Source organism: Quercus suber, unplaced genomic scaffold, assembly GCF_002906115.3.
Source record: "Quercus suber isolate HL8 unplaced genomic scaffold, Cork oak 2.0 scaffold_216, whole genome shotgun sequence".
Taxonomy (NCBI): domain Eukaryota; kingdom Viridiplantae; phylum Streptophyta; class Magnoliopsida; order Fagales; family Fagaceae; genus Quercus; species Quercus suber.
In genome coordinates this window covers 607,806-621,289 of record NW_027069674.1, presented here as the reverse complement: position 1 = coordinate 621,289, position 13,484 = coordinate 607,806, and the positions used below count along the sequence as shown (strand labels likewise).

The 13,484-nt window shown below is 30.5% G+C and overlaps 1 long non-coding RNA gene across 1 annotated transcript; it reads left to right on the top strand.

Moving 5' to 3' along the window:
- Window positions 1–2,359: 2,359 nt before the first annotated feature.
- LOC136070177 (uncharacterized) lies at window positions 2,360–3,647 on the top strand. Its single transcript, XR_010631471.1, has 2 exons — window positions 2,360–3,062; window positions 3,237–3,647. It is a non-coding gene; the product is annotated as an uncharacterized LOC136070177 (long non-coding RNA).
- The last annotated feature ends 9,837 nt before the right edge of the window (window positions 3,648–13,484 follow it).

Genomic DNA, 13,484 nt, shown 5'->3' with positions numbered 1-13,484 from the left:
CAAGGATCTGCTTAAGATAGCAATGTTTCTGTTGTCTCGATAACAGCTATCGATTGAGGTCACTTAAACCTCAAAACCAAGCAATTGACCAAGCTTCAAGAATTTTGTTTTTCTATTTGTGTATTGGATGATGTGTTCACCTTGGAATTCGTGCATTATGGTTTTGTGTCAAGTTGAAGTTCCAAGACGACTTAAATAGTATTTTTCAGAGTTGCTATCATGAGAAATCAGATAAATCTCATTTGTGACATCACAATGAGAGATTTTCAAATTTGGAGCACTTTAGCCTAGAGAATAGGTTGTGACGTTGTGTGCCTCGGGTTTTGCACTAAGTTGAGTTTCCAAAGTGGCAAAGTTCATTGCGTTCTAGTTAAACTTGGTGCACCCTCTACCTTCAACAAACAAAGTGTGATTGTGTGAAGTTAGTACATAATGGACATCCTGCACTGAAGAGATTCATGTGAAGAGTAGTTTTACCAAGTTGGAGCTTCACTAGGAAAGTTTAGTAAGTTCTACTATAGCCTATAGGTAGGTACTTCGGGGATCATGTATATTTCTTATATTTGTAACTTCGATCTTCATAGCGAATTCTTCAAGTTGGCGGTTTGTCTTTAAGCCACCTGTTGAGATTTGTTTGTTTGTTAGGATTGTTAGTTCGTTTAGACCCTTGTACACACAGATTGTTTAACCTAATTTATTAACATAATAGTTATTTATGTTTATTATTCAAATGTAGGTTAAACATAAACAATTATATCACTACGTGCGGAAAAGTAAAGAAGATAAACGATATGATTACTTAGGAAAACTAATGAAACCGTTCAGTTTCAAGGTAAAAAACTTAGGAAGGATTTAACCTAAGCTATCCTCAAGGCAACAAATTCACTAAGATAAAATGGAAGATTTACAATAGATTTTTATCTAAATCTAAAGCTATCTCTTGTAGTACTTACTTATATGACCACACGTAACTCCAAATCCAGGAACTCTTCTATCTGAATTTGTCGCACACAAACACCTATATTTGTGACTTAGAGATCCTACTTAAAGCTTTAGACCATCAACAATAATTGATCTTGTGTAGCAACTTATCTCCACCAGTTCTTGTATATGGATCTTTTTTTCGGTTGTTGAGTTAGAATGTTACAAAACCTCACAAATCTCACAGGAGTAACTCACAAGACTTCCAAGAACTTTTAAAACGTAATTTAGGGTTTTCCTTTTATACCTAGTAGTGTTGGACACAAACTCTAAACATTTTGCGGGCTTTGGGCCTGATTTAAATTATGCAAAATTCAATTCTCAATTGATCGGGCCTGTCTCTCGATCGGTCGAGCTTTACAGATTCTGAATTCTTCTTTCTGCAGCTTAATTGTTCTTGAATCTTGACTTAAACTAACATGAGCAATGTCTAACACTATTCTAAGACTAAAAAATTCTTTAACTAGACATGTTTTAGTTATCGGTTTGCCAACTTACATAAAATTAGAACCTAAACATTTATTCCTAAATATTTAGAACCTAACAAGGATTTTTCCCATGGTCACCATATCGTTGTGTACTTGAAATTTATTTTTCATTGCATGAAACTTAGAATTGGCAATATGATTGTGCCTAGCACGTAATTAAATTGGACCATATATTGCATAATTTGACTAATCAATCAACTTGGCTGATTGATTAATTGAACCGGTGTCAATCTTATCCCAACATTATTAAGATGTGGTAAAGCATCAAATGAAGCTTGCTAAAGAATATCTATGATATAAAAGGTGACAATAGAAGAGAAATTTGTACAAGATTGTTATGAGGTTGTAGGGTTTTTAGCCCCGGTTTTCAATTTAGTGGTCTCTAACTCTCTATGAAGGAATAAAGGAATGACTGATTAAGATATGGTAAACCATAACCACAGTGTGCCCCCTTATACCTAATCACCTAGATTTTTTTTTTCTAGAAAGATGACTGATAACTTCTCAAGTTGTTAATTTCTCCAGTGAGTAGATATTTCTCCCCCCAAAGAGTTGTATTTGTCCATAGAGTCACAATCTTACCAAAGGGTCCAATTCTTCATAGATGGATACATGGATTCCAATAAAGAGACACCAGATTGTCAAGCCAATATTCATCCTTGTCCATTCATTTGCTAGAGAAAATCTATATGTGAGTTTCACCTTCACGAGACTGCAATGCTTGTTTGGGACAACACTCCATAGGAATCATGGGATTAGTTATAGCTACCGTGGAAAATGATCATTCCAGTAAATAAAAAATGATAATTAATGTTACATAGGTAACAATATCATATTCGTATTTAAATTTGTGAAATACTTAATCTCTATATATCATAAAAATGGACCTTTTCAATTAAAATAAATGGGGAGGATCCTGAGTCCCAAAATATCTCCCTGTACAATCTGTGATTCTGTATCTGCTATAAAACTAAGTTCATTAATTCAAAGGGAAAGAAATAATAATAATAATAATAATAATAATAATCTAAACCAACCTCCTTCATTATGAACTCAAGATTCTTTGTTGCTCTTAACACAGAACTCATCTAATTGTCGTTTCATATAATTAATCCGCAATTGTTACTTGCAATTCTCACGTTAATGTTTTACAAGCAATGAGAGATGAGAGATGAGAGAATAAGGCCCTGTTTGGTTTTTTTTTTTTCATTACTCATCACTCTTCACTCAATTTTCTTCACTCATCACTCATCATTCGTCACTCATCACTCATCACTCAAAATAATCCAATTTTCTACACGCACCTGTTTGGCACATATAACTCAGTTATGGTTTCAACCAAAAAAATCTAAAAGAAGGGACCCACACACTGACCCATGTCAGAGACTTTCCTCTTTCCTTTTTTTTCTTTTTCCCCTTACTCTGTCTTTCTCTGCCTCTCCCCTTTGTTTTCCTGTGATTGTCTCTTTGTTTTTCCCCGTTTTTCTCCCTTCGTTTTTCAATGATTTTCTCTTCATTTTTCCCCTATTATTCTCCCAAACCCCTCCACGAACCCAGCGACGAAAATCACGGTCTGGACCTGCGGCGCCGATGGTTGTACTCTGTTTTTTTCTTTGCCTCTCCCCTTCGGTTTTTTTTTTTTTTTTTTTGTTGGTTGTGCTCTGTTTTTTCTGTTGTTGTTCATGCCCCTTTCTTTGTCTCTGTTGCTTGCGCATTATTGCTTTTTTTTTTTTTTTTTTTTTTCTGCTGATTTTCTGGGGTTTTCAGTGAACGACGGCACTGGAGCTTTGATAATGAGGCTGAAAGCTTGTAACAAAGAGAAACAGAGAGTATTCTGAGACTAGTGTATGAATCCGATGGCGGTAGCATTCACATCAAGAGGAATCCGACGGCTCCAAAGGAAAATTACCAAGACTAGTGTATGAATTTTTCCCACATCTTTTTTGAAATTTTAGGGAAAAAATGAATTTTTTTTTTTTTTAATGTGGTATTGTTTCAAATTTTAAGGTTTCGGTTGGGATTTCATGTGGGAAGGGAGTACTGGGTAGAGATTGGAATTTACAAATCATATGGGTGTTGTTGTTGAGGAAATAAATGGGTGAGAAAATGGCAAAGGAATTTAGTTGATTATTGACATGAAGTTCATTACTTGTTCTGTATCAAGTAGTATTGTAGATTGATGAGTTCATCTAACTGTAGATTCTAGTTTGTTTTATGTTTACTTTACTATTGATGCTCTTGCAAAATAAAATAAAAGAGTATCCAAAACACACCACTACAGAGGAGCACGTCAGATGGAGATTTCCTTTAGCTCCAAATTTCTCCTTCAGATGGCTGTGCAAGACCGGACTGGGAGGAGCTTTTGCAGTGGATTTGGGAGCTTCTTTAGAAGAAAGTGAAGAACGAAAAAAGGAAAAAGATGGTTGTGTAGAGAAGTGATTTATGACCGTTGGAAGGAGTAAAGTTGAGACTGATGGGACAACCCTCTGACCGTGGGGCCCAATTGGTGCTGAATAATTACGAAAATTGCCATGAGTTAACAAATCTCATAACTCAAAAATATGAAAACAAGCCCTCCGGAGTTTCCTACTTTGATAACTCATATCTCAAAATTTTGAGATTTGTTAACTGAGTTCACATCCGGAAAAAAAGCCAAACAAACTTCATGCATGTGGGGCCCACGGATTTTGAGATATGAGTTAACAAAACTGAGTTTTGTTAACTCATATCTCAAAATCCAAACAACACCTAAATGTTTGTAGCATATATTACTAATATTGCATAAATTAAAGACTCGTATCTGTTTTTCAGGCTGATTTGAATAGCCTTCCATAATAATACACTTCGATTGGTTTTTCAAAAAAAAAAAAAAAAAAAAAAAATAATAAAGACAAACTTTAAAACAAGAAGTCAATGATTTATGTTTTTTCCTGATGCATTATAATCAATTGAAAAGTAATAAATCTCTCACATGTTCCAACCTAACACTCTTGTTAAGTATATATGGTCCAGGTTCACATATTCTAGGTCGCAAAGGAGAAAAAATTATTTGGTGCATGTCAAACTAAATATACGAAGATAATTGACTTTGAGTACGAATATGCTCGCAATGATTTGCATATGCTCTTTTGCAATTAAATTAGGTGGACCAGAAAATTATGAGTTTCATGTTTAACGAGATCATCATGACCCATGAGGTCTTGACTCTTGAGTTCAAGTTTCTTGATCAATACCTTGAACAATATTATATATCCTCAAAGATTCTTTCTTATAATTATTTGATGCATGTATCGAGGACAAAACTAGGATTTCATTTTCGGGTGTAAAAATTGATTTTTTTAAAAATAATTTAAGAATTAAAAATATACTACTATATATCTTACGAAAATAGAACTAATATCCACTCAATATTAACAAAATATAAATAAAATAAAAATGTAAAATAATTTTTTCTCAATACATTTTAAATTAGTCATTTCTCAAGATGGAATTTGGCATTTTTTAAAATCTTAAAAAATAATTTATGATTGATATCTATACTTGAAAAATACTTGTCTTGTAGTTAAAATAGAAACAAGAACAGTAATTACAAGCACAGTTGATTTTTTAATCATTAATTAGCACAACCATTTGGAATGATTTAGAAAGATATGACGATAAAAAAAGTCTTTGGATTTGGATTTACTACCATCCCATCAAAATTTTGAAGAAAAAAGCTATTTGAAATATATTGATAAAACAAAAAACTCGTACGCGCAGTACAGAATTCTTTCGTAACTAAAAAATTTTAGTTGCACAAGACAAAAAAAAAAACCTTAGAAAATCCTTTTCGTTTTTTTTTTTTTTTTTTTTTTTTTGAGTATTGCCACAAGTTATTGGCAAGCCGGCCAATTTTTTTAAAATCTCTTTGGACTAGCTAATTGGATTTTTAAGAAGGAAATTTTTCATATCTATCATAAAAACTAGTTGGTAATTTATGCAAACGCATGAATGCATTTAAAATTAAACACAATTTTTATTGTAAAAATATAAATAATTAGTGAAATTATTATAAAATAAAAAGCGTGTAACACATGCATACGTATGGATATATTTAAAATCAAACACAAATTTTATCATAAAAATATAAATAATTAGTCAAATTATTTTTCTTAAAAATGTAAACATAATTAGTGTGCGTTTAGATACCGCTTATTTTCCTGAAAACTGAAAATAATAAAAAAATAATTTTCAATTACTGTTTACACTAAAAAACATTGTTCATGTCCCATGAACAGTGCACCAGGCATTGGTACAAAAAAGAAAAAGAAAAAGAAAAAGAGGGATGAAACACAAAACGTCCAAACGTGGACGTGATCCAAACGCTCACTTAGTAACATATTAAAATTATTACCTAAATTTAATACTACTTATGATAATTTTCTTTTCTAATTTTTAATAAGATAGAACATGTGGTAATCTTTGTTGTGTGGTGATTTTTATTGAGTATATGTGATTGAGTTATTTATTTATTTATAATTTTATAGTTCATTAATATTAGATTCTTAGTATTTTGCACTCATTAACTCACTTTGCATAAAGATTGAAAAAGTTAAGTGGACATATGGCACATACTTAAATAAATAATTATGGTGTGGTTTCCACATAAATTTAGACACATGGCATAAAATAATATTTTAATTTCAAATTCTAATTGAATTTTTTTGACCTTTGTCTATTAATATACATACATATATATATATATATATATATATAAAAGATAATATAGCTAAGTATTGATGAGTTAATCATGTACAATTTTCTTTGCTAGCTATAACTAGGCGGTACGTATAGCTAACGTGAGTCATGCAAATTGTATTCTACTTGTACGTAGGTCATGGAAAATTCGTTGCAGACTTAATTGGTGGTATTAATTAACTACTAAGTGATATGAGGAAAACCTATTTACACGTATTTATTACACGTATAAATAAATAAATGACATACTTTTGTTGAGAGATGAATGTTTTGATACCACTTTTGTAATCTCTTTATTTTGTTAATAAAAACTTTTTATTTTATTTTTTCAACCATACTTGTGGGTATAGGCCTAAAATCGAACCATGTATATTTTTATGTTTAAGGTGTGATTGTCTTTTCTATTTCTATTTTACATAGACACACAATTAATTATTTGGTTACACAAAATAAATAGGCATCAGATCTCTTCGCTGTCTCAACACTTTCAATTTGCCTTCACTGCAGTCTAGCTTTGCTAGAAATTAGAATAACTTGCAAAAAATCTAACCAAAAAAAAAAAAAAAAAAAAATCAAACTACACTTATGAAAACTACGTTACGGTTGGCCCATGTGAACCGGCAACTTAGCCAGGTATTGTTGGGATAATCTAAACGAAACTAGCATAAACAAGTAAGAAAAACAAGCATATATTAATATGAATTGAAGAGTGGAACATATATATTATATGGAACCGACATGAGATATCGTATAATATTGAAGTAATTGGCTCTGTATTCAATACCTAATGTTATATAATAAGCTCTTATTGTTTGTGGTCTGTGGCGTGGTTGGCTGGTTGCCTCAGATTCTACTGCTTAAGTACTTAAACAATTTTTTTTTCATCATTATATACAATTATTGAGCTAAAGTCAGACTCTTGCATTTAATATTTAGGAGAAGGGAAATAACATTTCTAGACCTCCCCTTTTTTTCTTTTCTTTTTTTCGTGGGAGGTTTACTTAGCTCACGAATTATACATGCTGGATTCTTTTCTCTCTTTTCTTAAATCCTTGTCTCTTGGTGTAAGTGGGATTAATTAATTAATTGATACAAAAAATCTATATGCTTTTATTTTTATTTTAATAAACAAAGAAAGGGATGCAATACGATCGAAAACTTTTAAGAAGTTGACTCATCCTAATATTACTCTTATCAACATATTTAGCTAAGGAGTTTTGATGGACACAATTACATTATAGTATTGTGGTATGATCACACCCAATTTTATATGCTTTCTTACTAGAAAAGATTGGATTCGCAGTAGAAATTCTATTGCGTGGGTGATCGATAGTATGGAAAGGATAAAAAAATGGGTGACGGGTGTGGATATTACACCACTTAAAAATATAAAAGTGATTAAGTTTATAAAATCTCAAAACATAAGTGAAGTCAAACTCAAACTTTTTGATGTTGTTCTATCAGGGCACCAACAAAATTAAACTATTAATTTGAAGACAAATGTTTGGTGTTTTTGTTTTTTGGCCCTGAAGACAAATCAAATGATGAGATATGAAATAATTGAGATTATGTTTTCAATTCTAATTAGCTGCTAGATGGGGCACAAAAAAATGTCTTATTTATTTATTTATTTATTGCAAGAGTATTCGAAATGATGTTGGAAATATTCAAAATGAGCTCGATTTTGACTTTGAGCATCCTTCATTATTTGGTTTTCCATGTTGTAAAACTAGCTAGCTGCCACCAAAATACGATTCTTCCAAAATTACCATAACAAAAATTTTGGGTGTAAATTATTCCAGAAAGTTTTTAGATGAATTAGTTGATGGCTTTATCAGTATACCTAAGTTTCAATAGAGAGGGTGATTTGTTCAAAGTTGAAAGACTCCATTGATGAACCATATATGCATGCAGAAGCTAGGTATGATGGTTTGGTTGCTTAAGTTTGTGTCATTTTCCCATGCTAGCACCCATTGTTGATTTCTTGCTTTACGGAAGCAATGCCAAATTATGGGTGTTCTTTATGCCATCGCTATTTTTTTGGCCCACCCACTTGTCTGGTTGTTACCAAGCAACAAAAACAAAATACACCTAACTGCCTAACTTAATTGATATCACTTTTTAAGTCTTATATTCCGTGAGTTAAAGGTGCATGCATGACATGACATGCGAGTAATAAATAGCTTAGCATAGTATCATGTTTGTTCCTAGCCTAGTTTATGAAACATTATATTAGCTTATCGAAAGTTAAATAAGTGTGTATTGTGGGGGATATACCTATACTGAATGTCATCATGTTTTCTGGGTTTTTTAAAGTGATTTACGAAGAATTCTAATTATAATTCAACTAGTAGTCTATTTAGAGCATAACTAAAACCTCTTCTTATTGTGATAAATGGTATCTAAATGTTAACGTTTTTTAAGTTTTTGAGTTCGATTAATGGGCATTTTTGAAATATTTGTTAATGAATTATTTTAAGAAAATTTTATTATCATTTTTTAAAAAATATAAAAAGTTCAAATACATTAACTATTTTTTCTTTTTTCATATAAATTTTTTATAAATATATTATAAACCATTGCCCTTAGAATATTTGTTAACTTTTCTATTCACAAATATTTTAAGAAAACTCATTAATCGAATCTTAATTTTTTAAGTTGCATATTCATTTATTTTTTCACACGGTTTTACTTTGCCCTTGAAATTTGTTGTTTTTAGTTTCTAGAGGAAATTGTTGATTGAAAATTTCAACGGAGTCCGTGGTATGCAATAAAAAGTTGGCATGCAATAAATTGCTCAGACACGTTGTTCCTTAATCCTTGACCTTGAACACATTTTTATTCACTTTCAATTAATAACGTCAATAATTTAATGACGTGGCTTCTATCTATTTGTCCTTTTAGTAGACGTTTGAGTTTTGACGAAGCCGATCGAGGTGGCTTTCATTGGTCCCAGAAAAGACAAAAACAGTCTCCAATCTCAACTTTGAACTCTGAGAAACTCTGAACTTTCTTACGAAAGTAGCCGCACGTGACGAAGACTAACCCGCACGTGAATTTTACTTCTTTATTCATTTTGTCACGTGACTTTTGCTACGACTTCCTCGAAAACCTCACCAACTACGAAATACCGGAAGTCTGGAGCTAAATGCTAATACACTGAATCGCGAGTAGAGTCTTGAGAAAGACACTCGCTCCAAATTTTTAAAATATTTTTTTAATGAATTAATTACTTTTTTATTTTAGAAACAAATACTGTACAAGGGAACGAAGTTCTAATTCTCTTAGCAAGAAAGGGTAATAATTTCCACAACATATAGTTAGCAAATTTGTACTTGTAGTAGTTAATTTTTTGTGATTCTAGTCTTATTCAAGGAATAACAAAAACCATAATTCCTTCCCCCATTTTGCCACACCTCACTTCCTTTTGCACAATTTTTTTCAATTCCAAAAAGTGGCAGGATGAGGATGGATTTTTATCTAAGATTCTATTTGGTTGGAAGAATGTAAAAGTGTGTGAAATAGAAAATGTTGAGAGAATAGAAAAGTGAAAGATTGAAAATATGTGTGTTTTAATTACATTATGTGTGGTTGGTATATATGATGAAAAAGTGAGAGAATAAAAATTTAGAAAAAAGAGTAAAAGAATAAAGAATATATTAAAATTATACCTTTATTATTAAAAGTAGTAGAATGAAAAAAGTGAGGTGGTTTTGTATTTTTTTTCCTCAATGCCATTTTCTCTCATCTTTTCTCCCCCAATTTAGCAAGGAAAAAAAAAAAAAAAATTTGGTGGGCTCAGTGTGAAATACTCTATCCACTCAATTTTCTTTCTTCTCCCTTTTCATGACAACCAAACATTTTCCTCTTATTTTTCTTTCTCTCATTTTCTATCCTTTCATTTTTCACCCTAACTAAACATAGATTAAATTTTTGATATTTATATCAAATTTTTTAGTTAAAAAATCACATACTCTTTTGTGGACTCATCTCAATTAGACCCACCACAACACAAAAAATACCTAGTTTTGGTAAAAAGGTCAATGACAATTTCAGTGTCACTAGACTTTTCCTTTTACATGCCTTGCCCAATGTGTATATATATAATTTAATTTTTATATATCATATTTATATTTAATTTTTGTCTAATTTTGTTACCATATTCTAAACACATTATTTTCTTTCTCTCTTGGCGCTGTCATTCCTGCCCTTTCTTTTCTCTCATCTCTATCTCCTTATACCTTGTCCCATTCCCATCCCAAAGAGAGAATGGGCCCGTTGCCATTCCTAATAGAAATTCTAGAAAAGAAAAATTATAAAATTTTTGACAATTTGTTAGGTGAAAAGTTGTAGAATACAAATTCTTTATTCCACTTTATATGTCTCTACAAATCAAAACCTGATATGCAATTTTTTTTAAAATAAAAATTTTCTTATAAAATAATCAGAATTTAAAATAGAAAAAAAAATTGATCTTAGGGGTCAATACAAATAACATGAAATTGATAGCATAGATTCAAAGGGTTAATTTGCAATGGACCTAAACTCCAGAAGGACTTTTGGCATTTTTCCCTTTAAATATTTCTCAAGAATTGAAAGGTGGACTAATTTTAATTTTTTCTTGTTTGTAAAAGGCATTCAAAGGGTTAATTTGCAATGGACCTAAACTCCAGAAGGACTTTTGGCATTTTTCCCTTTAAATATTTCTCAAGAATTGAAAGGTGGACTAATTTTAATTTTTTCTTGTTTGTAAAAGGCATGCAACGTAAATAAAATAGTGAGTTATTTAGTGTTGTGTTGCTTGATTCTTATAAAACAGCGAGTTCAAATGAATTTTAACTAATGTGTAAAAAGTATTAAAAAGTATATTTACAATAATGGTCATATAGAGAAAAGAATATTATAACAAATGAATTATCATACAAAAAAAGAATTTAAACTTTACATTTAATTACGAATGCACAACTTTACAAAAGTATTGTATTTTTCAAAATAAAGCTGTATTTTTATGCAATAAATAAAATATAATAAAAATAAAATAAACTTATTCAAAATTTCAAATACACAATATTTATAAAATAAAAAATGCTACACTAAATTTACATGATATGAGAATGAACGTATTAGTTATTACCGTGGGCCCATATATAAGAGCGGGCATGCTAATTTAAATAATGATTTTTGTTGTTGTGTACTTGATATTACTCTAAAATTTGTAGTACTATATAAAAAATCATAATTTTTACTACAATTATTTTATTGTAGTGACCCGCTAATTTCCTATCACTTTTATATATATATATATATATATCTATATCTATGCGATGGGGATAGCTATGACAAAATTTATGATATCTTACGTGGTTGTAGAATTTTTGTTCTAAGTATGTTACGTTTCACTGCTATGGGTTAGGAAAACGAGGACATGGTGTAGTTTCTATGTACAGGTGTGGGTTGGTTGTGCTGCCACAATCGGTACAACTTGAACAATGTAACATAGGTTACATAAAGCGAGCACGAGAGGATGACCATTGACTTGGGAAGGACGGTGGCTTCTATAGCCTCCAAAACGACGTCACAGGTGGCCCTGTGATTAATTTTTTTGAAGAATTTCTGTGTTGCCACTTGCCACCAACTCAAAAAAAAAAAACTTTAAAAAAAAAAGGTGGTTGGATTTTGATCTTTTGAAAACAAATGCTTTTCTTCTTTGTTTTTGATATAATAAAAAATAAAAGAGAGTGCCTAATGATCTCATGAAGATGAATTAATCACAAATAAAACAGTGCCTAATTATCACGAAAAGACAAAAGAATATGCATAAATTACTGTAGAATAAATAAAAATAATGTTAATGATAGATTAATGTGAAAATAATTATAAATAAAAGTGGTGTTAATGATATATTATATTGATTACCACTTTCTATGTCAAAAAAGGTGTGAAAAAATTTTGGATTACTTTCATGAAAATGTTATTAGAATGACTGATTCTCAAGATAGAAAATACTTATTCTAAGAAAGAAATTTTTTTTGAAAGATTAATCATGGTGACAAATAAAAATTTTGCATTTGAACTTTTTTTTTGTTTTTGTTTTTTGTTTGATAAGTAATTTTATCCTTCTTCTGTTGTACAAATGATAATTAGTAATACTCCTAATCTGTTAATGGAGCCTCTATTGTCTGATTGCAGAAGTCTCTACAGAGAAATCCCTTACAAACGGATACAGCACGTCTACCGGGAAGCTAATCAGTGTGCTGATGCTTTAGCTAGATTGGGTTCCAGTGTAATTTCTTCTTTTGCTATTTTTGAAGTTCTACCGCCTGTGGTGGTCAGTTTGCTAGCCTTTGATGAAGCTGCAGTTCTTGTAACAGACTTATTATCAGCTAATCTAAGTATCCTTTTCCCTTTTCTACCAAATTTTTTTTTTTTTTATCCTTCTTCAACTTTACCTGTCATGGTTGAGCTCTAAACAAAATCCATAATTCAAAATGTAGAAAAAAAAAAAAAGAGAGAGAGAAAAAGAAGAAGGAAGAATCTCATATTAATTATGATGTGAAGGTTAAACAACTCTTAACACAAAGACGGCAATGAAACTGCTATATATATATATATATATATAAGGAAAAATGCTAGGTGGATTTGAAAAACATAAAGAATAGGTATAAGAACGTATTTAAAGATTAAATTGAGGGTAAATTACGTATAAGAACGTATTTAAAGATTAAATTGAGGGTAAATTACGTATTTAGTCTCTATCCTTAATTTACATCATATTTCAATTTGATCCTCAACAATTCAATTGTGTCAATTTGGTCCCTAAGATTTCAGTGTCGTGTTAATTTAATCTCTGCTGTTATCTTTTAGGTAAAAATAGATGATATTGCAAATAGTCAAAATAAAAAAAATTAGTTTATTGTCAAAACTAATTTTATTTTTTATTTTTTTATTGACTGTTAGTCACGTTAACAATTTCTATCTTGAAAATAATGACAAGGATTAAATTGACACGGCACTGAAAGGTTATGAGCCAAATTAACACAATTGAAAATTAACTTAGGGACCAAATTGAAATATGGTGTAAAAGTTAGGGATCAAATACGTAGTTTACCCTTAAATTAACCATCTATAACAAATGCATTGCTTTTAGTTTTTTTATTGTACAATACTTCTTTCCTCTATTAAAATAGTTAGAGGTGATTTTCTCCCAAAAAAAAAAAAAAAGTTAGAAGTGAGGTTGTAGGTTCAAATTCATTAAGTATATTACAAATAAAGATAATT